Genomic DNA, 26,833 nt, shown 5'->3' with positions numbered 1-26,833 from the left:
TCCATGGTTGAGTTGGATCACAGTTTGCATTCCCCTTTCAAATCCATTCCTAACTATTTTGAGCACAAATTGTGGTGCTGAAGTGCTTTGAATGTCGACAGTCATATACCTATGACGACCAATATGGTAAATGTGACACAAGCCACAAGTAAATGGCTTATCTGCGTAAATACCCTATGCCTTTCCAGTCACACTGATGGCACTTAAATTCTTCAATTTAACTAACATCAAGTTGCTCCTTAACTGTATTTATATTCTATATTTTGAAAAACTCACAACAATGCACAGTGTCAATGTGCTAATGCGATATTTATACTTGGACATCTGATGGCAACTTTTGACTAAGTTGTAGAAACATTAACAGGCATGTGAGGATAATTTATGCAGGCAATTTTATTCTTGCAGAATCTCCTGCTCAAGCATTTCCAGCAGGGAGCTGTCCAGCTTGTTTTGAAAGACATCCAGAGAGAGTCACTCCATAGACTATTACTGGTATGGGCAAACTTGGGCCCTCCAGGTGTTTTGGACATCAATTCCCACAATTCCTAACAGTCTGCCAGACTATGAGTTCCATTGCCTAACTGCTCTCACTCTCATTACATTCTTTCTATTGTTTTATTTATTTATTTATTTATTATTCAAACTTATATGCCGCCGGGGCCCCTGGTGGCACAGTGTGTTAAAACGCTGAGCTGCTGAACTTGCAGACCAAAAGGTCCCAGGTTCAAATCCCGGGAGCGGAATGAGCGCCCGCTGTTAGCCCCAGCTCCTGCCAACCTAGCAGTTCGAAAACATGCAAATGTGAGTAGATCAATAGATACCGCTCCGGCGGGAAGGTAATGGCGCTCCATGCAGTCATGCCGGCCACATGACCTGGAGGTGTCTATGGACAATGCTGGCTCTTTGGCTTAGAAATGGAGATGAGCACCAACCCCCAGAGTCGGTCACGACTGGACTTAACGTCAGAGGAAACCTTTACCTTTTTTTAATATGCCGCCACTCCCCTAGGGCTCGGGGCGATTTTTCTGAAATCTACCTTCCTGCAACTGAAAACCATTAGACCCAGTTTTATCCTCCAAGGCAGCAGAGCGGAAGCCTGCCCTCTCCTCCTTGTGGCAGTCCTTGGGGTATTTAAATAGTGTATCATAGCACCACTGCATGAGTTTTTCTTTACCAGCTCTTCTCCACACCTCTTTTCACACCCGTTGCCTTTCCCTGAACATGCTCCAAGTTTTCTGTCGCTGTCATAAACTGAACACGCTTTTTGAATCCTACTTAACTTTGGGTTGCTGTGAGTTTTCCGGGCTGTATGGCCATGTTCCAGAAGCATTCTCTCCTGATGTTTAATCCACATCTATGGCAGACATCTTCAGAGGTTGTGAGGTATATTAGAAAATAGGCAAGGCAGGTTTATATATCTGTGAATGGTTCAGGGTGGGAGAATGAAATCTTGTCTGTTGGTGGCAAGTGTGAATGTTGTAATTAATCACCTTGATTAGCATTTAATGGCCTTACAACTTTGAGGTCTGGCTGCTTACTACCTGGGGGAATCTTTTGTTGGGATGTGTTAGCTGGCCCTGATTGTTTCATGTTTGGAATTCCCCTGTTTTCAGAGTGTTGTTCTTAATTTAATGTCCTGATTTTAGAGTTTTTTAAAAAAATACTGGTAGCCAGATTTTGTTCATTTTCATGGTTTCCTCCATTCTGTTGAAATTGCTCACATGCTTGTGGATTTCAATGGCTTCTCTGTGTAGTCTGACATGATCGTTGTTGGAGTGGTCAAGCATTTCTGTGTTCTCAAATAATATTGCTAGTTTTCAACAGACCTCACAACCCATCCTGAGGATGCCTGCTATAGATGCAGGCGAAATGTCAGGAGAGAATACTTCTGGAACAGGGTTATACAGCCCGGAGAACTCACAGCAACCCAGTGATTCTGGCCATAAAAACCTTCGACAACACATCGCTCCAAGTTGTCTGTCTCTGTCATAAAACGAACGCGCCTTTTGACTCCTACGTAACTTTGTTCAGGCAGGGAAACTTTGGCAGGGGCCTCCCTTCCCCTCTAATCCCCATCCCCCGCGACTGCCACCGTGTTCTTGGAAACGATTTGGCGATGTCGCTGGCCCTGTGCATCCAAAGCGCGGAGTGAGGCTCAGGACGGAGAGGAACGCCGCCAGACTCCCCCCAGCGGGTTTCTTACAATCTCCTCACGTGAAACATCGCGGCGGAAGCGGGGTGAATGAGAGGCTAGCCCTGCTGCGCTCTCTCTGGATAAGTACCGTAAGTGCGTCTCGGAGGGGAGGATGCCGGCTGCAAGGATTCCCCGTCTCCGAACGCGTCCGCAGCTTGGCTCCGGCGCGTAAGGCTTGCAGGGCGTGAGGGCCGCGTGCCAGCCCTCCCTCTCCCCCTCCTCCTTGTCTTCTTCCGAGACTCGCGAAAGGGAGTCAAAGCGGGATTCCTGAAGTTGGCACCTCGGGAAAGTCCCAGCTGCCCCAGTGAGCGCGCGGAAGGAAGGAAGGAGGGAGGCGCGCGAGGAAATACCTTCGCGCGCCTGCTGTGTTGGCTGTGGGTTGGGAGCGCGCGCAGAAGGCGCGAGCTCACACACGCATACAAGCGCGCGCGGGCAGGCGCCCCCCACCCCCCCACACACACGCCTGCCTTGGGAAGACGCGGCACGTGGGCAACAGCTCTGAGGAGGACGACGACGTGGTCTTCTTCTTCTTCGTTTCCTTTTCGGTTTCCTCGGCCCGTGAGGCGAGTGGGAATGGTGTGAATGTCGCCGCTGCTGCCTCTGCCAGCGCCTTGGGCTGAGCTGGCAGGAAGCGAGGAGGGAGCCCTGGAAGCGCAGGGAGGGCAGCGCGGAGCCTGAGGGAGAAGCCCGGCAGCAGAGGAGGAGGAGGAGGAAGGAAGGAGGGCGGCCGGCCAGCCAGAGCTCGGGCACCAGGAGGGATTTCTCTCCTTCCCTCTTTTCGGCCGGCACGGCTTCGGCATCTCCCAAGCTGAGGAGAGGCATCGCGGAGAGTCCTGTGCATGCAGCACCCGGCTGCCGGTGTCGCTCTCCGGCCAGGATGCCCCGTCCTGAGGGTGCTTGAGGAGGAGGAAGAAGAGGAGGAGGAAGAAGAGGAGGAGGACCTCTTCTTCTCCCGGGAGCTGCCCAGTGCTGGAGAGAGGGGCCGCGGCCGGCCTCGACGCTCCGCGCCCTCGCCGCCTCGGCCAGGGGCACCATGATCTCCTAGCCGGCTCCCTGCCCCCGGCCGGCTCTCGCTCTCTCTCGTTGCGGCCCGCGTTCCGCCCTCCCTCCGTCCTTCCCGCATGGAACTGCCCGCCAGCACCGGAGGGAAGCGCCTCGGCTGAACTCGGGCAGCTCCTCTCCCACCGCGGCGCCCCAAAAGCAGCAGCGCCTTTCTCCCGCCCCCGGACGGCGAGGAGGGAGGGCCAGCCGCGGACAGAAGCACCAGCAGGCAGAGCCAGCCAAGAGGTGAGCATTTCGGCGCCCGCTTCAGGCTCGGCTGGGGATCGGTGGGTATCCTTTTGCGGGCGACATCTCGTCCCCTTCTCCTCTCCTCTGACTAAAAGGGCCCCTCCTCCTTTTCCCAGTTTGGGAAGTTTGGAGGCAATTTGCAGCTTCCGTCGCTGTGCACGGGCTGCCTTGGGAACCCTTACGGCTCGAGAAGTCCAAGCGATGCTCACACACACACACACACTCCCTCTCTGTTTGGAGCGGTTCATCCGCTAGGGCGGGAGGCAGAGAGAGCCAGCAAGCGAACGCGCGTGGCTCTCTCATTTGCATGCCAGGGAGAGAAGCGGGCGCCTCCAGTGCCCCGAAGGGCTGCTGTCATTCACCCGAGGCATTTGCAAGCTCGCTGCCTCCCTGTCTTGCCCCGGTTTGCCTTTCAAAGAAAGGTCTTGAAGAAGTCTTTCCTGGCCTTTTCTGTGGCAGTGAGTGGAAAGCGGCTACAGGCATGTTAGAGCCCAATAAGTTACATAGGTGGAGAGAGAGAAAAAAGAAAAGGGGAGGGGAAGCCTTTAGAATCAGAGTTGGAAGAGCCCTCCTAGCCATCCACTCCAACCCCCTGCCAAGAAGCAGGAAAATCACATTCAAAGCACCCCGACAGATGGCCATCCAGCCTTTGTTTAAAAGCCTCCAAGGAAGGAGCCTCCACCATAGTCTCCGACAGAGAGTTCCACTTCTGAACAGCTCTCATTGTTAGGAAGTTCTTCCAAATATTCAGGTGGAATCTCCTTTCCAAGAGAGGCCACTGCAATAAAGTCAAGATACCAGCTTGTGTCTGGGAGAGGGGTTAAATTAGCTAACACATTTGTCAGACTAGCAGAAATGTTGAGTCTTGTGGCCTTTTTTGGTGAGATCCAAACAAACATGAGATCTGGCTGACACTGCCCATCAACAGGTGTTTTTTTAAGGGGAAGAAGAAGGCATGAGAGAAAGCGCTTCCTCTTCATGGGTGTGCTTAGGTGAAAGCTGCCACAGCTTCATGTGGCTTTCAGGAGGAACAAATAGAAAAACGTGACTCGCCTTTAAGCATGCTGGGGTGGATGTGTGATGTCCAGAGATGTCACTTTTCTTGAGGGAACAGAGAACATTCTGCTGAATCACTTTAATTGTCTTGGATTGGGTGACATGAACTTTGGGACAGCCAAAAGACCATTTAGATTGAAGGGATAGAAGATTGCACACCAGGGGTTTCACATAAATGTGTGTTGCCTTCAGGGAGGAAAAATGTTTTGCAGCAGCAACAATCCTTCTGGGAAAATAATAGCCTTTCAATCACAAAATCTCTCAACCATGAATGGCAAAACTTTGGATTGCTGGTCTTTTTGATAGCATACTTAATAATTTTCTTCTGAAGTTGTAGTTGAATCTAGTAGATCTCAGTGAAGTGTGACATTAAGGAAGTGTTTCACAGTATTTTTCTTTCTTTTGTTTTGGGATAATAATATAGTAAGGGAGGAAAGAATGTGACAAATGTAGATTTTAAAAACAGAATTTTAAAACAATAGGAATGTACACTAACATTTTTTCAGACCAATTCAATTTATCCCAGTATTTCTTGGTATTTATTTTCCATTTAAAGGGATGTTCAAATTTATGCCAAATCGTTTGAACTAAGTTTTTCCAAACGGCTTAGAGAGTTCATGTCAGAACTATTCCCAAACAAATTAAAAAATCTAGTAGAGTAATGAAATGGGAATAATCATATGAACTACATGATTTTCTTCATCTGAAAAGTCATATAAGTGAAACTGAAAATACTTTTGCCAAGTTTTCCAGCCCAACGTGTCTTGGCAATGTGACCTGTTAAGGAAACATACTTCATTTTTGCTTTGCTTTAATATTTGAACACTGTATGTGGAATTAAATAGTATATTTTAGGAGGTTTGCATCAATAATGGATCTTATGTATGTCACACTTTTTCCCTTCTTTGGATCTTTGGATGCAAGCAGATGAAAACACTATTGAGAATTGCAGCCTCTCTTTGACTTTGAAATCAGGATGCAACACTCTTGCACTCTTATAATGGCATAACTTAAGCAGAAGCTGCTCACACATGTCAACATTTATAATAGGTTCCATTCTTGAAATGTTGGTTCACAATTAGACCAAGACTTTGGGTACTAGTTTGAGAAATGTTAGTTTAAAATGTGGGTATAAAATCAATGTAGCCACCAAACTTGTTCTTGTTTATTCTGTTACTTATTGTCTAATAGGTTGGGACGGTATTATGGTCTTAGACAGTGCTGTCCTTTATCGCTATAATTAGTGGCATTTTTTTGCATTGGCTCCATGACTCAATTATTGTTAAGGGATGTGTTTACTCTGAAGCTTAATAGAATTCACAGACTCATTACCAAACAATTGTATGTAGGATTATAATCTTAGCATCGTTTAGGCAGAATTAGGCTATGTCATAGTTTTCTAACTGGGTGCAACAAAATCTTATCCTTGCTGCAGAGTTGTGGTGGGGGTGGTCACCCCCACCACCAGATAAACAAATAACAGGACTGGGTGACTGGTTTCTTTTTCATCCATCATCCCATGAACTCCATTCCAAAGACTAAGGTTGCTGTGTTCAGTCAAAGTGATAGTGACACATTCACAACATTGTAGGCTGCTTCTGTGAACTCAGGGGGAACACATTGCTGAAGACTTCAGTCAGCTGCTTTGAATCCCATCTCTGAAAAAAAAAAAACAGGATATAACTCAAATAAATAAATACATAAATCATTGGATCTCAAGAATTCTGTTCATTTGAAGATTGTCTAGGAGTTGTCTGGGACATGCATTGTTCTTGCTTAAAACATCCAGTGCTTTCTGTAGTACCCATAATACAATGAGATGAAAACTAAAGGAACTAAAATTTGCAACATTCCTTACATATAATGAAGAGGATAGCTGAATAGAAGAATCACTTGCATTCTTCAGATGATGATGCCTGAGAACTTAGTCACATAATCGTTCCCTGTGGATTTTGACATATTGGGTTTGTTCTGTTTTTTGTTGATGCCTTATAATCATGTAATGATAATTTTCTGTGGCATTGTGGAAAATTCTCGTGAATGAAATTGAACTACTACACATCTTGTGTTGAATATCTGGATAACGTTTCAAACTTCTGTAGAATGGTTCAGAAAGCAAGAACTGACTAAGGTTACAGCTCATGGCCCTTCTCCAGCCAGGCTCAGACCTGTAATAGTGATCAAGTTTTGAGAAAAATCAACCTGAAGTTGAAGGTGACTGAAATAAAAGAACAGGATGTCTTAATAGAAAATATGTTTTGAATAGCAGGATGGTTTACAATTTAATTGATTAGAATTGGCTACTACAGGACACTGAGACCAGAGAATATGGCCTCTGCTAGACTAGATGTAATGAGAAATAAGAGGAGCTGATCCAAGGAGGCTTTATAGTTAAAACTCTAAGTGGGAATTAGTTGTCTAGAAACTGTGTCTAGCATAGCTCTTGGCTTTCTTTTATGGCCCTTTCCATTTGGAGGGGGTTGGGGGAATGTTTGGGAATTTGAGCCAAGACAATGGATGATCTTGGAAGTCACTGTTACATTCTATTATGAATTGCACTCCGTTGAGCTGCTTTGGGCATATTTGTCTAACCACATAAAAGTATGGTGATGGTAATGGTGCTGATAATGGTCCCTATATAGTGAAATACACAATTTCCATCTACAAATGGAATACATGTAAAAATATTCTATACATCTTTATGGGGAATATTACCTCATTAGAAAAGAATGATGATATAATAAGTTAGGAATATACCGGTAGATACAATACTGCAGAAGCTTAGCTTCTGCCTTGAATGTAAAATTCTCTCCTTGATATGTAGGAAGAATAGGGAAGACTTTGGATATTTATCAGAGTGGATATTGAGATGTTCTAACTCTATTGAGAAATTTTATGACGATATACAATGTGGATCCTTGTTGCATCATTCACCCTAATAACTAGCAAACATTGAATTTCTGACATCCCTTTTTGAATGGGCAACACAACTGTATAGGTGCCCGAAAAGAATGAGAAATGCGGTGGATCTGCCACTTCACAATGTTCTGATTTCAAGTTGGCCTGCAAAGTAACTTTGCTTTTCATTTGTGTAGGTGGTGTTGGGAGGTGGTCTACATAGTGGAGCTCTTCCCCATTTTCCATGCCAGTATATGCTATAGAGGGGCACCTTTGTAAGACCTATTAATTCCTTTGTCAATTTGTACTTGAGAGAAGTGGTAAAATTGCTGGAAGTGACTCCTTAGACTCACTAGATGCTCTAGTTGTAGTACATGTTTCTGCTCTATCATATGCTACTTGTTGTTTTGTGACTGCTGGAAGGAACATGCTTGTCATTATTTCTTAAATGCTGTGGGCAATTGGTAATAAAAATCTGAAAAGATAGCAAGCCTCAACAGTGCCCAGTTTAAAATGAAAAACACTTATTCTGGCATTATCAAAATAGTAACTGACAAGCCTGTCTTGTTGTTTTCTCTCTCTTTTTAAAGAAAAAACAGCGCTATGACAGCATGTTACTTTAGGGAGTATTAATGGAAAACTTGGCTTTACAGGATAACTGAAAATGATTAAGCTCGGCAAACTTTGATCCATGAAATTGTTAAATTCTTATTTTTGGAATAAATACAAACTCTTGAGCTCTAGATTATTTCAGATTAAAAATAAGAAGCAAATTATGTATTCTTCATATTTATTTTTGAGGCCTGAGGTTGGGAAACAAACTGTTTATGTATCATAAATATGAATTAAATGTTTATTGACATCTTTAAAAAAGACTTCCTTTATGTCTGTTGTTGATTGTGGAAAGTCCCAGCCACACATACATCATGATGGAATCTTGCTATTTAAAAACGTATAAGTCTATAGATTGTGACCAGCAGTGCTGCGGAGTTCGAAGAGGCACGAATAGAGGGCCTAAGGGTGAAACGTGCCAAGAGGAAGGAGCGTCAAGCTAACCCCAACCGGGACCGCCTTCCACCTGGAAACCGATGTCCTCACTGCGGGAGAATATGCGGGTCAAGAATCGGTCTCTTCAGCCACCTAAGAACCCACCCCCAAGATGGAAGACAATCGTCCTCGAGCTACGAGGGATCGCCTAAGTAAGTAAGTAAGATGATTACCTCTCCACCATCACTTTTTTTACTATGAACTTTACAATTATTTTCATTTTTACATTTAAATAATTCAAATTTGATAATTCATCATTAAAAGATGAATAGGTGTACCAAATGTGGTGAGAAATGGTGCATACATCACCATTTTTTTCCTAAAGTTTACAGTAATTAAAATGTTGAGAAAGCTTAATGTACAAAAAAGCATGTCCTGCTCTTGCATATTCATTTGTTTGACTTGAATTCTAGAAAACATCTCCCTGGGCAGGAAATCCTGGGTTTGGTGTGCAATACTCTCAGTCTGACCCCGCTGTGGAGCTCTAAAGTTGCTTGCATGAGCTGGAGAAGTGAAGGGGGGAAAAGAAGGTGTATGGGCATCTTTGCAAACATCAGCAATGGTGCCTAGAGATGGGCAGGAGCCAATTGGAGCTCTGTGCCCACTGGTATGACAACAACAGGATGACCAAAGTAGATGCCAACCCCCCTGTCCCTATGCCAAGTAGCTCAGGGAAAATGGGATGGCTATATTAACAATAGGGCTAGTTGTAATTCAGAACTGCTTACACTATGTTGATTCTCACCCACTACAGGTTAAACTTTCTATGTATACAAGAGTCCTAGTATATCCATAAGGGATACATTCCCCTGTGGGTGCCTGAAAGTGTGGACAATAGTAAAACCTATTTGACTGTACTTGGGCTGAAAGCAGACCATAGAATAGCACTAGAGGACCTAGAGAAGGTCATAAAATGGGGGTGGGGGTGAGAACTTGGGTAAGTGAAACAGTGAGTACTGTGTCTATGAATAAGGGTCATACTATATCAGGGCCGGTCCAACAATGGAGGCCGTTTAAGCGGCCGCTTCGGGCGCACGTCAAGGGGGGCGCTGTTGAGGCTCCCTCTCGCACTCCTCGGCCCACTCGCGCATCTCTCGCACTCTGCTCAATCGCGCCCCTCTCGCACTCGGCCCACTCACGCCTCTCTCACACTCGGCCCACTCACGCATCTCTCTCACTCGGCCCACTCGCGCCCCTCTCGCACTCGGCCCACTCACGCATCTCTCTCACTCGGCCCACTCACGCCCCTCTCGCACTTGGCCCACTCACGCCTCTCTCGCACTCGGCCCACTCGCACCTCTCTCTCACTCGGCCCACTCGCGCCTCTCTCTCACTCGGCCCACTCACACCCCTCTTGCACTCGGCCCACTCACGCCTCTCTCTCACTCGTCCCACTCATGCCCCTCTCGCACTCGGCCCACTCACGCCTCTCTCGCACTCGGCCCACTCGCGCCTCTCTCTCACTCGGCCCATTCACTCCCCTCTCGCACTCGGCCCACTCACGCATCTCTCTCACTCGGCCCACTCACGCCCCTCTCGCACTCGGCCCACTCACGCCTCTCTCGCACTCGGCCCACTCATGCACCTCTCGCACTCGGCCCACTCACGCATCTCTCTCACTCGGCCCACTCACGCCCCTCTCGCACTCGGCCCACTCGCGCCTCTCTCTCACTCGGCCCACTCACTCCCCTCTCGCACTCGGCCCACTCACGCATCTCTCTCACTCGGCCCACTCACGCCCCTCTCGCACTCGGCCCACTCACGCCTCTCTCTCACTCGGCCCACTCACTCCCCTCTCGCACTCGGCCCACTCACGCATCTCTCTCACTCGGCCCACTCACGCCCCTCTCGCACTCGGCCCACTCGCGCCTCTCTCTCACTCGGCCCACTCACTCCCCTCTCGCACTTGGCCCACTCACGCATCTCTCTCACTCGGCCCACTCACGCCCCTCTCGCACTCGGCCCATTCACGCCTCTCTCGCACTCGGCCCACTCACGCCCCTCTCGCACTCGGCCCACTCACACCTCTCTCGCACTCGGCCCTCTCGCCCTTGCAGCCCTCTTGCCCCTGAACAAGACCTGAGGCCAGGCCTCTGGGCCTGCTGCTCCACCTGCACCCTTCCTGGATTCCTCCCGCAACGCCCGGCAGCCCTCCGAGGCTGGAAGGAGCTCTGGCAGGTCGAGCAGGCCTGTGCCCCTGCCATGCACCTCCTTGGGGACCCTCTCAGCCATGAAGATGGGGCAGGTAGGAACCCGTCCCTGTTCCCAGCATTTCGCCACGCATGTCTCCAGGGCAGGCCTGGGCCAACTTGGCAACTGAGGGGGGAAATGGAGGGGCCTGAGGCTGGGTTGCTGCAGGTTTTTCAGCTGCCTGGCCATGTTCCAGAAGCTGGAAAATGTGGGCCTACTCCTAGGATTTATAGTTTCCTAAGGCCCCTTCTTCACAGCCATAGAAGACAGATTATCAAGGCAGATAATCCACATTTTCTACTTTGAACCAGATTATATGCATCCACACAGCCATATAATCCAGTTCAGAGCAGATAGTCTGGATTTTATATGGCAGGGTATGGGTTCTTCTACATAACCATATAATTGAGATTATGAAGGCAGATAATCCAGGTCATATGTACTGAACCGGATTATATGCATCTACACAGCCATATAATCCAGTTCAGAGCAGATAGTCTGGATCTTATATGGCAGGGTATGGGTTCTTCTACATAACCATATAATTCAGATTATCAACGCAGATAATCCACATTATCTGCCTTGAACTGGGTTATCTGAGTCTACACTCCCATATAATCCAGTTCAAAGCAGATAACCTGCATTTTATATGGCAATACAGAAAGGGCCTAAGGGTATATTGTAGTGTATATTGTAGTGGTGTACTTCAGAGGGATGCATATATCTCACCAAAGGGCAGCTGCACTTTGGAATTAATGCAGTTTGACTCCAATTTCATTGCCATGGCTCAATGCTATGAAACCCTGGGAATTGTAGTTTTATAAGGTCTTTAAACCTTCTCTGCCAAATAGTTTAGATGCCTCACCGAACTATAACTCCCAGGATTCCATAGCATTGAGCCGTGGCAGTGAAAGTGGAGTCAAACTATGTTAATTCCACGGTGCCTCACTTCTTCCAATGGAGAAATAAAGATACAAGTGCCAGTTAAGTCCAGTGGATTTCTTTATTCATACCAGGGGTCCCCAAACTTTTTAAACAGGGGGCCAGTTCACGATCCTTCGGACCGTTGGAGGGCCAGACTATAGTTGGCCACCGAGCAATAATAAATAAATATCTAAATAAATAAATAAATAATAACAATAACAATAAAAAAGAGGGTTGGAAGACACCCTTTGGGCCATTGAGTCCAATCCCCTTCTGCTTTGTGCATCGAAAGCACAAACAAAGCACCCCTGACAGATGACCACCCAGCGTCAATGTGAAGAAGAAGAAGAAGAAGAAGAAAGAGGTTTGGAAGAGACCCCTTGGGCCATTTAGTCCAACCCCCTTCTGCCTGTGTGCACCAAAAGCACAAGCAAAGCATCCCTGATAGATGGCCACCCAGCCTTAATAATAATAATAATAATAATAATAATAGGATTGGAAGAGACCCCTTGGGCCATTTAGTCCAACTACCTTCTGTCTCTGTGCACCAAAAGCACAAGCAAAGCATCCCTGATAGATGGCCACCCAGCCTCAATATTAATAATAATAATAATAATAATAATAATAATAATAATAATAATAATAATAATAATAATGGTTGTAAGAGAAGAAGAGACCCCTTGGGTTACTTAGCCCAACCCCCTTCTGCCCTTGTGCCGTGGGGCTGGATAAATGGCTTTGATGGGCCGCATCCGGCCCCCGGGCCTTAGTTTGGGGACCCCTGATTCATACCATATGGAGAGGGGCAGATTTCTCGCCCTTTTCATGATATTGTTTAAACTTCCACTCTATGTCTAATTTTTGTTTTGTGTAAGGTAAAGGTAATGGTTTCCCCTGACGTTAAGTCCAGTCATGTCTGACTCTGGGGGTTGGTGCTCATCTCCATTTCTAAGCCAAAGAGCCAGTGTTGTCCGTAGACACCTCCAAGGTCATGTGGCCAGCATGACTGCATGGAGCACCGTTACCTTCCCGCCGGAAGTGGTACCTATTGATCTACTCACATTGGCATGTTTTCGAACTACTAGGTTGGCAAAAGCTGGAGCTAACAGCGGGCGCTCATTTCGCTCCCGGGATTTGAACCTGGGACCTTTCGGTCTGCAAGTTCAGCAGCTCAGTGCTTTAACACACTTCGCTACCGGGGCTCCTTTTTGTTTTGTGTATTTTATGGAAATATGTTTCCATATGTATATTTTACGGAGTGTTTTTAAATTATTATGTGTTCTAGCAATGTTGTCAACCGTCTTGAGCGGGTAAGAAATAAAATTATCATTATCATTATTGAGTTGCTGTGCATTTTCTGGGCTGTCTGGCCATGCTCCAGAAGCATTCTCTCCTGACATTTCACCCACATCTATGGCAGGCATCCTCAGAGGTTGTGAGGTTGAGGCAAGTGTGAATGTTGCAGTTGGCCACCTTGATTAGCATTGAATGTCCCTCACATATTCATAGCTGGCTGCTTCCTGCCTGAGGGAATCTTTGTTGGGTGGTGTTAGCTGGCCCTGATTGTTTCATGTCTGGAATTCCCCTGTTTTTGAGTGTTCTTTTTTTACTGTCCTGGTTTTATTTATTTATTTATTTCCCATACTTGTGTCCCGCCCTTCTCACCCTGAAGAGGACTCAGGGTAGCCTCACAACTGCCAACAATTCGATATCCGATTGTTTTGGGGGGGGGCCGCCAAAATTCTGTTCGCTTACACTTGAAAATTACCTTGGGCCGGCCCTGTACTATATGTATCTTTGAGATGATATTGCTTATTTGGTACTAATAATAATCAATAATTATTGAATTAATTTGTAGCATTATTGCTTGTTAGGTTTATCTCACTTTTCCTCTGAGGAGCCATGGGGAGCATGCATGCCTTCCACATTTTATCCTCACAATACCACTGTACAGTAGCTTAGGCTGAAAACTGGTGGCTGATTCAAAGTTACCAAATGAGGATTGTGATGAAATTTGATTTTGAATTTTCCAGTTTTTCATCAAGACTCTGTTTACCTCACCAGGTGTAAAATATATTTAGGTACTGTGGTATATATTATAATAACTACAAATAAATTTAGCATATTTCTAGTTTTTACAATATGAATTTATTTATTGAGCTCAATGGGAAGGGATCTCCCTCCATTGCAATACATCCTTTCCTCCTTCTATGCCTTGCCCTGCATTGTCACTGGTGATCCACCTCCATGGTTTCTCTAATGTATGGACCAGTGCTAAGATTATACTATTCTGTTATTAAAAGATCACCCAATTGACATCATTAAAGAACCTCTTTCTTTTTGTTCAGCAAAAATGTAATGAGTACACAATGAATTTATTAGAAGTAACTTTTCAAGTTCTCTGTGTGCCTAGAACAGGGGTCCTCAAACTTTTTAAGTGGAGGGCCGGTTCATGGTCCCTCAGGCTGTTGAGGGGCCGAATTATCATTTGAAAAAAAAATACGAACAAATTCCTATGCACACGGCACATGTCTTATTTGTAGTGCAAAAAAACAAACAAACCCCAACAACAACTATTTATTTATTTGCTACATTTATACCCCACCCTCTCTCACCCCGAAGGAGACTCAGAGCGGCTTACAAGTTGTATGTACATACAATATATAATATTATTGGCATAGCACAATATTAGCATTATATATGTCCTATACCACTATATTGTAATATTAGAATCATAGAATCATAGAATCATAGAATAGTAGAGTTGGAAGAGACCTCAAGGGCCATCTAGTCCAACCCCCCGCTAAGAAGCAGGAAATCGCATTCAAAGCACCCCCGACAGATGGCCATCCAGCCTCTGCTTAAAAGCCTCCAAAGAAGGAGCCTCCACCACAGTCCGGGGGAGAGAGTTCCACTGCCGAACAGCCCTCACAGTGAGGAAGTTCTTCCTGATGTTCAGGTGGAATATCCTTTCCTGTAGTTTGAAGCCATTGTTCCGTGTCCTAGTCTGCAGGGCAGCAGAAAATAAGCTTGCTCCCTCCTCCCTATGACTTCCCCTCACATATTTGTACATGGCTATCATGTCTCCTCTCAGCCTTCTCTTCTGCAGGCTAAACATGCCCAGCTCTTTAAGCCTCTCCTCATAGGGCTTGTTCTCCAGACCCTTAATCATTTTAGTCGCCCTCCTCTGGACGCTTTCCAGCTTGTCAGCATCTCCCTTCATCTGCGGTGCCCAAAACTGGACACAGTATTCCAGGTGTGGTCTGACCAAGGCAGAATAGAGGGGGAGCATGACTTCCCTGGATCTAGACGTTATTCCCCTATTGATGCAGGCCAAAATCCCATTGGCTTTTTTAGCTGCCGCATCACATTGTTGGCTCATGTTTAACTTGTTGTCCACGAGGACTCCAAGATCTTTTTCGCACACACTGCTGTCAAGCCAGGCGTCCCCCATTCTGTATCTTTGATTTCCATTTTTTCTGCCGAAGTGAAGTATCTTGCATTTGTCCCTGTTGAACTTCATTTTGTTAGTTTCGGCCCATCTCTCTAGTCTGTCAAGATCGTTTTGAATTCTGCTCCTGTCTTCTGGAGTGTTAGCTATCCCTCCGAGTTTGGTGTCATCTGCAAACTTGATGATCGTGCCTTCTAACCCTTCGTCTAAGTCGTTAATAAAGATGTTGAACAGAACCGGGCCCAGGACGGAGCCCTGCGGCACTCCACTTGTCACTTCTTTCCATGATGAAGACGACGCATTGGTGAGCACCCTTTGGGTTCGTTCGCTTAGCCAATTACAGATCCACCTAACCGTAGTTTTGTCTAGCCCACATTTTACTAGTTTGTTTGCCAGAAGGTCGTGGGGGACTTTGTCGAAGGCCTTACTGAAATCTAGATATGCTACATCCACGGCATTCCCTGCATCGACCCAACTCGTAACTCTATCGAAAAAAGAGATCAGATTAGTCTGGCATGACTTGTTTTTGGTAAATCCGTGTTGACTATTAGCAATGACCGCATTTGTTTCTAAGTGTTTGCAGACCACTTCCTTAATGATCTTTTCCAGAATCTTGCCTGGTATTGATGTGAGGCTGACCGGACGGTAATTGTTTGGGTCGTTCTTTTTTCCCTTCTTGAAGATAGGGACCACATTCGCCCTCCTCCAATCTGCTGGGACTTCTCCTGTTCTCCAAGAACTCTCGAAGATGATTGCCAGTGGTTCTGAAATAACTTCCGCTAGTTCCTTCAATACTCTTGGATGTAGCTGATCTGGCCCTGGGGACTTGAATTCGTTTAGAGTGGCCAGGTGTTCCTGGACAACTTGTTTCCCTATTTGGGGTTGGATTTCCCCCAATCCTTCGTCCATTCCATGTTGCTGAGGTTGAAGATGGCTTTCTTTTTGTGAGAAGACCGAGGCAAAGAAGGCATTAAGCAGTTCTGCCTTTTCCCTATCCCCTGTCACCATCACCCCATCTACTCCTTGCAGTGGCCCTATCGCCTCCTTTTTCTTCCTTTTTCTACCAACATAAGCAAAAAAACCTTTTTTGTTGTTTTTTATGTCCCTGGCAAGCCTGAGCTCATTTTGCGCTTTAGCCTTGCGAACCTTTTCCCTACAGGAGTTGGCTATACGTTTGAATTCTTCTTTGGTGATTTCTCCCCTTTTCCACTTCTTGTGCATGTCACTTTTGAGCTTTAGCTCAGTTAGAAGTTCTTTGGACATCCATTCTGGCTTCTTTGCACTTGTCTTATTTTTCTTCTTTGTTGGCACTGTTTGCATTTGCGCCTTGAGTATTTCACTTTTGAAAAACTCCCATCCATCCTTAACTCCCTTGTTTTTTAATATCAGCGTCCATGGAATGCCGCTCAGTAATTCCTTCATTTTTTGGAAGTCAGCTCTCTTAAAGTCCAGAATGCGTGTTTGACTTGTCTTAGTTTCAGCATTCCTTTGTATTGCAAACTGCAGGAGCACATGGTCACTTGCCCCTAAGGATCCAACCACTTCAACTGTATTGATCAGGTCTTCCACATTTGTTAAGATTAGATCAAGAGTTGCTGATCCCCTTGTTGCCTCTTCTACCTTCTGGACCATAAAATTATCTGCAAGGCAAGTGAGGAATTTGTTGGACTTTGTACTCTTGGCTGAGTTTGTTTTCCAGCAGATATCGGGATAGTTGAAATCGCCCATGACTACTATATCTCTTCTTTGTGCCTGTTTGGTCAGCTGTTGACAGAAGGCTTCATCAAGTCCTTCATCCTGACTCGGAGGTCTGTAGTAGACACCCACGACAAGATCTTTTTGAGTCCCGGTTCCCTTGATTCTTATCCAGATGCTTTCAAGCTGGTTTCCCGGATTACAGTCTTGCATTTCTTCTGTAACGTAACTGTTTTTGACATATAAAGCTACTCCCCCTCCTCTCCCCTTTGTTCTATTTCTGTGAAAGAGGTTATAGCCCTCAATGGTTAAATTCCAGTGATGGGAGTCATCCCACCAGGTTTCAGTGATGCCTATGACATCGTATGTGTGGTGCTGTGCTAGGAGTTGGAGTTCATCTTGCTTATTTCCCATGCTCTGAGCATTAGTGTAAAGACATGTAAGCCCCTGTGACCTCCCCTCGAACTGTTTATTTGGGATTATTGTGCTCTCTGTACTTGGTCCTTGCTGTGTTTGTGCAGCCCTCCGTTTAGCCTTACGGCGGTTCCCTGTGGTCGTGGGTAATATAGTGTTCGCCAGGCTGTTGTTCCCCTCCCCCAGTGGATTTAGTTTAAAGTGCGCCTGATGAGGTTTGTGAGTCTGTGTGCAAAAAGATGTTTTCCTACTTGTGTGAGATGCACCCCATCGCTTGCCAGTAGTCCATCCTCTTGGAAGAGTAGACCATGGTCAAGGAAGCCAAAATGCTCCTCTTGACACCATTTTCTGAGCCAGTTATTGACCTGTACTATTTTTCCGGCCCTTGTAGAGCCATGTCCTACAACGGGGAGGAGGGATGAAAAGATCACATGTACATTATACAGTTTTAGCTTTGTTCCCAGAGCTCGAAAATCATTTGTGATCTTTTGAAAAGTATGCCTAGCGGTGTCATTGGTACCTACATGAATCAACATAAGGTGGGGAGGGTGATGGGGCTTTAGGAGCCTGCTGAGCCTCTGAGTGATATGGTGTATTTTTGCCCCCGGGAGGCAGCATGTTTCTCGAGCCATCCCATCCGGTCTGGAAATGATGGCTTCCGTTCCTCTAAGGAGGGAGTCACCTACTACCAAGACCTGTTTCCTTTGAGGATTGACAGGGTCCCTTTTGTGCAAGACAGTGTGTATGTCCCCTGAAGAGTGTTCCTGTTGAAGTGAATCATGTAGGTGTAAAGTGTTGTCCTCCTCCTCAACATCCCCAGTGCATTCATCAATGACAATCCATTGAGATACATCCGAGAGCCCATTACTCTCCCAAGGATGTTCCTGTTGCTCCTGGTCTATGATTGGGGATGGAGCATTTGCATGATTACATAAGTGTGACTGTGGTGATGCACTGTCCCTGTCAGGGCTATCCCCTGCGCATTGATCCAGGATGGTCCACTGAGTGGTATCTAAGAAACTGTGGTCCTCCACAAGATGTGTTTCCTGATTGTATGTTAATGATGTAAGAATTTCAAATCTGTTGTGTAAATGCAGCTGAGCAGAGGAGTTCTGCGGAGGCTGCCTGGTCCTGCGTCTCCTTCTATGGGTGACCTCCTTCCAAGCCTGAGGGTTGTCTACCTTTGAGTTGATCTCCCCATAAGGTTCCTGATCATGGTCTTGGTGGTGTTGGTGTGATGCAGGCTGCTGATCTACAGCAGCGTGTTGTGCAGTGTCCAAGAAGAGCTCGAGTGCCTGAATGTCCTTAAGGGTCTTAATACGGTGCTCGAGCTGTTGGATCCTCTGCTCCATCAGAGTCATCTGTTTGCATTTGGAGCAGATGTAGTTGTCTAGTTTTTGTGTGAAAAAGCGGAACATGCCACAGCTGGTGCATGTGATGGGAATGTTTTGCTTTTGTTGCATCTCTTGGTGAGCGTGGTGGCCAAGTGGGATCTTTGTACAGTTAAGTAATATGCACGCACTTTATGTGCAGACTGCAACAAACCACGTCTTTGTGTATTTGTTTATGTTGCTTTGTTTCCTGTATGTACTGCAAAGGATAGTTAGTAAAGGTGCCTGACGGCGCGCGCGACACTGGCAAATAAAGCTTTCCCAGAAACTCAATTAACAGGGGACAATGCCTGCTGTCAATCAACTTAAGTACCTGGCTCTCTTTCAACACAACAGTCACACAACAGTTAGACTTTGACCACAGGAGCCAAGCCCAAACTCAGTTTAAAATCTTAGCCAAATCTTAGCCAAATCCTACCTGAAGCCAGGGAGCAAAAATGTCCTCCTGCTTCCTCTGCTTCTGCGAGAACCAACTGCCCTTCTGGGATCAGGCTCTGGCAGAAACTCACACTGGCAAATAAAGCTTTCCCAGAAACTCAATTAACAGGGGACAATGCCTGCTGTCAATCAACTTAAGTACCTGGCTCTCTTTCAACACAACAGTCACACAACAGTTAGACTTTGACCACAGGAGCCAAGCCCAAACTCAGTTTAAAATCTTAGCCAAATCTTAACCAAATCCTAAGATTATTAGGATTAGGAAATATTATTAGTAATATTACATTTAATATATAATAGGTAAAGGTAAAGGTTTCCCCTGACGTTAAGTCCAGTCATGTCTGACTCTGGGGGTTGGTGCTCATCTCCATTTCTAAGCCGAAGAGACGGCATTGTCAATAGACACCTCCAAGGTCATGTGGCCATAGGCATGACTGTATGGAGAGCCTTTACCTTCCTGCCAGACCGGTACCTATTGATCTAATCACATTGGCATGTTTTCGAACTGCTAGGTTGGATATTATTATATCGTATAATTATTGGTATTATATTGTATTACATTATAATATTAGTATCAATATTATATGTATACACAATATATTCAATTATTACCATAGCACCATATTAGTAAATGAATGAACAATACAATATTTTAAAATAAAAACAATTTTAACCAACATAAACCTATCAGGATTTCAATGAGAAGTCTGGGCCTGCTTCTGGCCAATGAGATAGTCAAGTTAAGTAGGATTGTTGGTATTGTGTGCCTTCAAGTCATTTCAGACTTTGGGTGAGGCAAAGTCTAAAACTAAGAGCGGGGGGTCAGGTAAATGACCTTGGAGGCCTCCGGGCCTTAGTTTGGGGACCCCTGGCCTAGAACTTGAAGTGTAACCTGGTTCAGAGATCTTGATCATATAATAAATAAGGGAAATAATTTTGGTCAATATTGATTTCTTAAACATAGTGTTCAAAATCTACAGAAATCAAAAAATTGTCAACTGTCATGGTTTCAAAGACATTCTCTCCATAATTCTTTTTTTCCCGTGAAGAAAGCTGTTGCTTCACTACTTGTAGTCTCTTCAGACATGCTTCCTTCAGGCTATGTTGCAGAGAATTTTAAAGGAGATGCTGAGCTGGAAGAAAGAGCCTCTAAATTTTATATTTGTTGATGTGTATTTGCATCACTTTGATGCATGTGGATTATATACAGAAGTTTTGACCGTGACTTGTCGGTTTTGACACCAAACAAAGTGAAGTTATTGGAATGTGGATCTTTTCAATATAGTAACTGGTTCTTGGCAGGCCCGTAGCCAGGATTTTGATTCGGGAGGGATTGGGATTTTGGTTCGTGGGGGGGGGGGGGGGGAATCTGAGTGGGAGAGGATCTACCCTAGCAAACCTTTTGTATCGTTAACCCAGAACTCCCATGCATATGGGATATATTGAGCATGGTAATCAGATCATGATATGAATAAACGTAACAGTTTAAATAATAAATGTAAGGCCTTCTCATAGACCATCCTAAGAATTTGGGGGGGGGGGGCTGAAGCCCCTCAAGCCCCCCCCCCCCCCCCCCGGCTACATGTCTGGTTCTTGGGGAAAAACCTGATATATTGTGAGTTTTCCAGGCTGTATGGCCTTGTTCTAGAAGCATTCTGTCCTGATGTTTTGCCCACATCTGTGGCAGGCATCCTCAAAGGTTGAGGGGTCAGAGGGGTCTTCGTTGCCTTCTACAACAAAATTTGATACTTTGGTGCCTAGGAGTCTGCAACTTTCAAGCCTGAAATAAGCTGGTTCTATGAAAATTGATGTTTTTCAGTTTTGAATATTTTCTGCAATCTTCTTTTGAGTTTAATTCTGTATATTTATTTATTCATGGTACAGTCATATACATGTCCACTGTGAGTTTTTGCTAGATGGATATCAGATATTTATAGCATACACCATAACACATTTGTCTGTGTAGTTCTGGCCAGGAAATAAAACATTTCCAAATTCCAGAATATTTTTAAGGTACAGCTTAAAACAAAGTTATCTAAAGCCATATAAAAAGCTGAGAGAAAATGTAAACATGCTCATTGCTTCTGAATGAAACCATTGCATTTTTATATGTTTGCCATTAACATAGAAGATGGGTAGAATGACAGACAAGGAAAATTGTGTGCTGTCTGTTGAAATAGATACAGATGTTGCTTTTCTAAAGAAAACCTTTCAAATAACATAATGGATGCAGTTTAGTAACAGTCAGAATCAAGACACCATCGATACTTTATGTAAACAGTATGGAAATCAACCTGCTCTGCCTTGCTTTCTAGAGTTTCTGATATAAAACAGGGCATATGTAGAAGAGCAGATAGCCTTTACCAATTTGTGTGAGACCAAGCCACATTGAGTTTGGTAGGTCTTGCTTCTGAATATAAATGTAAGGCTTTTAATACCTATTATATCAGCCAGTTTTTCTATGTGGACAATTATTCATTGGTGGACTAGTATCTTTAAGGGATGGAAAATGGAATTTTGAGTTGGAAGGGAGACTACTAAATTATAGGGTGTTTGATAAATCCTGCTCCCCCCCCCACCCCCCCCCCCCCCCAGAAGTCTACACTATGTCTATATACTACTGGTATGTCTTTGCTCTGGAATTGGAAATAAGTCACCACAAAACAAGGAACCAGGAAATCTTATTTCTTCTTCTAGGGAAACTACCATTTATTTTCCTAAACACGTGTTAAGCAAGTAATACTCCTTTTTTTCTTTTCCTAACTTTTATTTTGCCCTTGGCACAAGGCATTTCTGTTTCTTTATGGGTATTTGTGTGCACCAGGTCAGGAAAGACACAGATTTTGCCAGAAACATGAGCTACAACAATTTGTGGTCTAGATGATTCAGACTGAAAATTGCTTAAGTGGATAGGAACAAAAAAAGTGCCCACCGCTTACAAGGGGAATTTTATAAATTAATGAATCTTCATTCAATTATATAAAAGTGGCATGATAATGTGTTATAGAAAATGGTATGAGCTAAGGAGCAGATAGTACTGTTGAGGGATCTAAGAGAACCTCAGCATTGTTGTCGAAAATTTCAGTGATGTGTTTTCATTTTCATCTCCCATCTAAAAATAAAACTATGCTTGTGAACAGAGGCTTTACACGTGGAGTTGTAGCTATATTTTGCACACCTGTTGAAATCAATAGGGTTTATATGAGTTATATAGTAACTACTAGGGATTTAATCACATGAGGCAGGCACACCAGCATTGCAGCTTCATCACACAATGTTCTGTGCATCCTGTTCTCAGTTTGCCTCCCACCTCTCATGATTCTCCCATTGCTAACTATTAATGGATAAGCTTGTTAATGGCTCCCAATCCAACAATGTTCCTATCAGCTATCTTGGTATCATGGGTCCCTTTCACATTGACATGAAGTAATGTGATCTCAGTTGCAGGATTCTCTTTCTCTCTCTTCCTCCCCCTCCCTTTGCTATTCCTAATTGAATTTCTTCTCTTTTATATGTATCTTTGTTGGATTTGGTTTTTAATACTGAAATTCAGCAACTGAACTAAAAGTAAAAAAAAAATAAGCAACAGTAGTTGTTGTGACTGCGCCTTCGGGGATTATGGTTGATGGTGATGGGATTCGAAGAGGAAGAAAAAACCCTCGTGATGAGGGTTCACTGGAGGAGTTGCACAGGAAGCGACTTAGAGAGCTATATGGGGGATCTTCTGAGGAAGATTCAGATGGGGAGTTTGGGGAAATGGATGCTGAAGAACAGGTGGTGGCTGGGGAAGTGGGCACTGAATGGGCACAGCCACCGGAGATGTCTGGGGATTTGGGACCTATGGATACTTCTGAACCTGGGGTTTCTGCAGGAGCTGATCCCACTTGGGATGCTTGGAGAAGGGAGGATGGTTCTTTAAGTGTTCATGGGGCTAAGTGTGGGCAGGATGATTGGGACTCCGACGAATTGCTAGGTACTCCGGATCCATGAGCTCTAGCTGTGTGGAGTTCGGACTCTGAGTAGATTTGGGACACCTGGTGTTTGGGTGTGAGTGTTTGGCCACCCAGGAGGAAGGGGAATAAAATGGGAATGTTTGGCCATTGCACTTTGTGTGTGGCAAGGTGTTGCTGAGGCGCCATTGGGATCTCTGTGTTTCTGTAAAGACTGGACTTGGACTGTGATTCGGATCTACTGATACCATCTGGCTTGGCTCTCGCTGTGTCTTATCGTGGACCTGGTTTGGATGACTGCACCCTCTTCGGACTTTGGATTGAATTTGACCTGGCTTCTGTCTACGCTCCCTGACTGACGATTACTCCCGGCTTCTGACTTCTGGAATTTGCTACTGCCTCTCGACCTGACCTTGGATTCTCCTGACAACGGCTATTCATCATCCCTTTGAAGCTTCGGCTTTATCTGCACCATGGAAGCAGTTTACTGCTCTTCTAGTTTGTTTGTTTCTTTTGGGAACTGTCCCTTTAACTCCGCAGAGCCGGCTGTCTGTTTTCAGAAATGGTTTGAAGCTAAAAGAAGCTTTTGCACTTTCTGTTATACTCTGCAGCTTTTGGAAGGTTGCAAGCCTTCATTTATTTTGCATGTTATCTTGCAGTCAACTCTATTTGTTTCTCCAAAGCTGAATTGAAGCGTTCTTAGTTTTTATTGAATGCCAGCATGGGAAAATAGCATGGCTTGTTTTTGTGTTATTTTTGGCTTATCTTCAGAATAAACTCTGTTTTGTTTGTTAACTGGCGTCTGACTCTTGACAGTAGTAGTGCAGGAAGGCAGAGATATGAGGGTACTTAGAAGTACAATCATAGGGTCACAGAATGGTGAATTACCACAATTGCATTACTGAAGAGAGGTGTGATATTGAATGTACTCAATGCAGTATGTATCCACTACAAACCACTGTAATGGAATAGCAAGTTTGCACAATAAAGTTATTAATTTGATCTAACCAATAACATTGATAGAAGAGATTTGAATGTTTTCTCGTAAACTTTCATAAATAGCCATAAAACATTATATATGTGTGTAAAGTTCCTTTACTTTTTCTTTACATAAATGTACACACTATTTACTTCTTTTTAAACACCATATCATTTTAAACAAAAGCTGTGAATTTGTTCTGATATTTGTTGTCATTGCTTGACACATGCGTATTAATTTCATTGCTTTGTTAGATGGTAGGCAGTGACTGAGTATATCTTGAAAGTTTCCTTCAATCTTCTTTGCATGTATGATGCTTCCTTGTTAGAAGCAAAAGTGGGTGTTATCATATTGAACTGATTATATTAATGGCAAAGGAAACTCACTTCTATGATGGGTTGGTTTTATCACTGCTGGATAACAAGCTGTGTTTGTGTGAAGACTGTAGCTATCACTGCTTGAAGCACAGTGGAAGGTATAGATGCAGAGGCATTCCTGTAAACTTCATTTGGCCAAGAGCTAATTAAAGGAGAGCTGCTTTGAGTTGTGGGCTCCTTTTGTGATAAAAAGCTAATAAAAGTCTGTCCCACTCCAATAACTTCTAAATTCTTGAAAGAAATACATAGGAAATGGTCTTGGCTTTGCATCCAAGCTTTTCAAATAAGTCTTCCTACCAAATGTTAAGACTTAAAGCTTTCATTTGAAAATGGTGGTCTTTATATGTACAGTAGAGAAATTGTGAAAACAGTTCTTATAACAAGAAAAACTGTAAAACCAGATATGAAAAGCTTTGCCTAATTTGAAAAACAGGGTATAAGGGATTTTTCTGTGTAGTATTTAAGTGAAAACATTTCTTGCATATTTAGTCTCATGGTGCAATTCAAGCCTGTCCAAAGCTGCAGAACATTGGTTTCCTGATCCACATGGTATTTTAGGACAGAATACTGAGATCTGAGGAAAATCCTTACTCTTGTTAGCAGGGTAGGGTTTTTGAAAAGACCTATTTCTATGGTTACTTATTTGCTGTTTTCCATGGTAAAAATGAATTTTAATAAACTGTTTATATCTCTGGAAAGTTGATTCAGTATTCTTTTGGAATACAATGGAGTACGTAAATCAAATTGTCACTTTTTATCTACAAAGTGGTCACTACTGGGGAAGTGGATGCATCCATTCTCTCATCTACGGTATTCTATATACCCCCAAATCTGTTCTGTAGGATTGAGCTGGTACTGGTAGGTGGGGTAGGGAGCCAAGGAAAGATCTTTCGCATGGGAAGAAATGAAAATGCTCTGTGTTGGATGGATCTTACATGATTAATATGGGCTTTATTCTGTAATCAATGACATCTGTATGATCTAGAAATGATCTAAAAATACCTAGAATCTCTATGCCCTCAAATGTAACTCTATAGTCAACTGTTGGTGGTAGTTGACCATAGAGCCAGGTTGGAGGACCTAGAGATTTTCAGAAAGAATATATTAATCAAATTAGTAAACAATCAATCTCACTTGGTGGAGTCTTATAGTAACTGTATCAGATACCACCCAGTAATCTGGTTCTTTTATGTCAGTAAGGAAATTTGTAATCCATTTAATATTAATATGTAAACTGTTCCATCATAAACATTTGCCTGGGGCAACAGTCTGAAAATAGTTTTGATGGGAGAAACAGAACTACTTCATCAAAAGGAAATTGCATCCTGTTTACTAAATATGTTGTCAGTGAAGAGGAAAAATATATTTAGTACTCATAGCAAGAAAACAACCTTGTATTGCCTTTTAGGGATTTAGTGATCTATGTAAGAAGACCTACCTATGTCAAATAACATTGTGCCTGAGGCAAACCTACATATAAATGGAAGTATGTGTACCTAAGCTAAATGAGGAAGACTTCCCTGTATATAGTTACTCTCAAGACATAAGCTGCCACAGGTAAATGATACATGATAATGTAGGCTATGATAAATCATTTATATAGCTCCTTTATTTGTCTTGCTGTGTTTATTGTTTACCATGGAGTGTGAGGAAGAGAAGAAATTATGGATGGAGTTGAAACTGAACCTAGATTGCACAGAAGTAAAACTCATGAAGTACTGCTGGACCGGTTAGCATTGATCTGTCAGAGGTTTGAAATGCTGATTGCAGGGAGATTGTGTATGTTCCAGGGAATTCTAATAAAAAAGTAGCCTTTCCAAGATCTGGTTCTAATATATGTTAGATCTTGATTCAGTAGGTAACAGAAGTGCCAAGAGGAACTTTTATTAGTTCTACTCATTGTTGATACTGTAGTATTTGCTAGGCCTTGGGATCAAGGTGAGTGTAACATTATAGTTGTGGTAGGTGTGTGTGTATGTATGTGTGTGATAGGGCTTATATCTTTCCCTTCTGTAATCAAAACAATTTTTTCCATGCCTTACCTTCATTTTCCTCTTGTTTTCATGGAGAAGACACTGAATGTGGTAAAGCACTGTGCATAGAGTTCCATCTGAAATTAACTGAAGGGTTGCAAACTATCTGAATGTCATTGATCTTCTCCTAACAAATATGGTTTGTTGTGGACATATTTAGGGAGTCTACTTACGTTTGCACTGGTTGCTTGCTAGTTCCAGTCCCATTTTATGATAATGAAACAGTTTTTTTTTTCAAATGTATTTTGTGGTTGGTGAATTCAGTGTTGATGGAGTGGTGGTTTTGCTCTTAACGGAGCTGTCCAGTGCTGGCCCTATGTTTTGGATAACAGTGTTAAAGTTTGAACTAAAACCCTGAACTGAATAATTGTCTAATATTAGTCACCACTGCATTTTGCCCAATCTAGTAGCCAGTAGTGGTTTCTTTAAAAACAGGTGTAAACCAGACTTGAATTTTATGACTTCTTGAACAGATGCAAATGATAGTGCAGGAAGCAAGGACACCT

General features: G+C 43.9%; 1 protein-coding gene across 8 annotated transcripts in view; it reads left to right on the top strand.

Moving 5' to 3' along the window:
* Positions 1-3,341: 3,341 nt before the first annotated feature.
* sgcd (sarcoglycan delta) overlaps positions 3,342-26,833 on the top strand; it is a 906,913-nt gene continuing 883,421 nt past the window's right edge. For 2 of the 8 annotated variants that reach the window (XM_062973866.1, XM_062973870.1), the window contains exon 1: positions 3,342-3,481. The gene's annotated coding sequence lies outside the window, so the exon portion shown is untranslated. Of the gene's footprint in view, positions 3,523-3,696; positions 8,642-26,833 lie in introns of those variants that run through there. The other 6 variants (XM_062973869.1, XM_062973862.1, XM_062973865.1 and 3 more) reach the window with 5 other exon arrangements.

The sequence above is a fragment of the Anolis carolinensis genome, chromosome 2 (genome assembly GCF_035594765.1).
Source record: "Anolis carolinensis isolate JA03-04 chromosome 2, rAnoCar3.1.pri, whole genome shotgun sequence".
In the NCBI taxonomy this organism is placed as follows: Eukaryota; Metazoa; Chordata; class Lepidosauria; order Squamata; family Dactyloidae; genus Anolis; species Anolis carolinensis.
The sequence above is the reverse complement of the archived record's forward strand: the minus strand, read 5'-3'. Positions and strand labels throughout refer to the sequence as shown.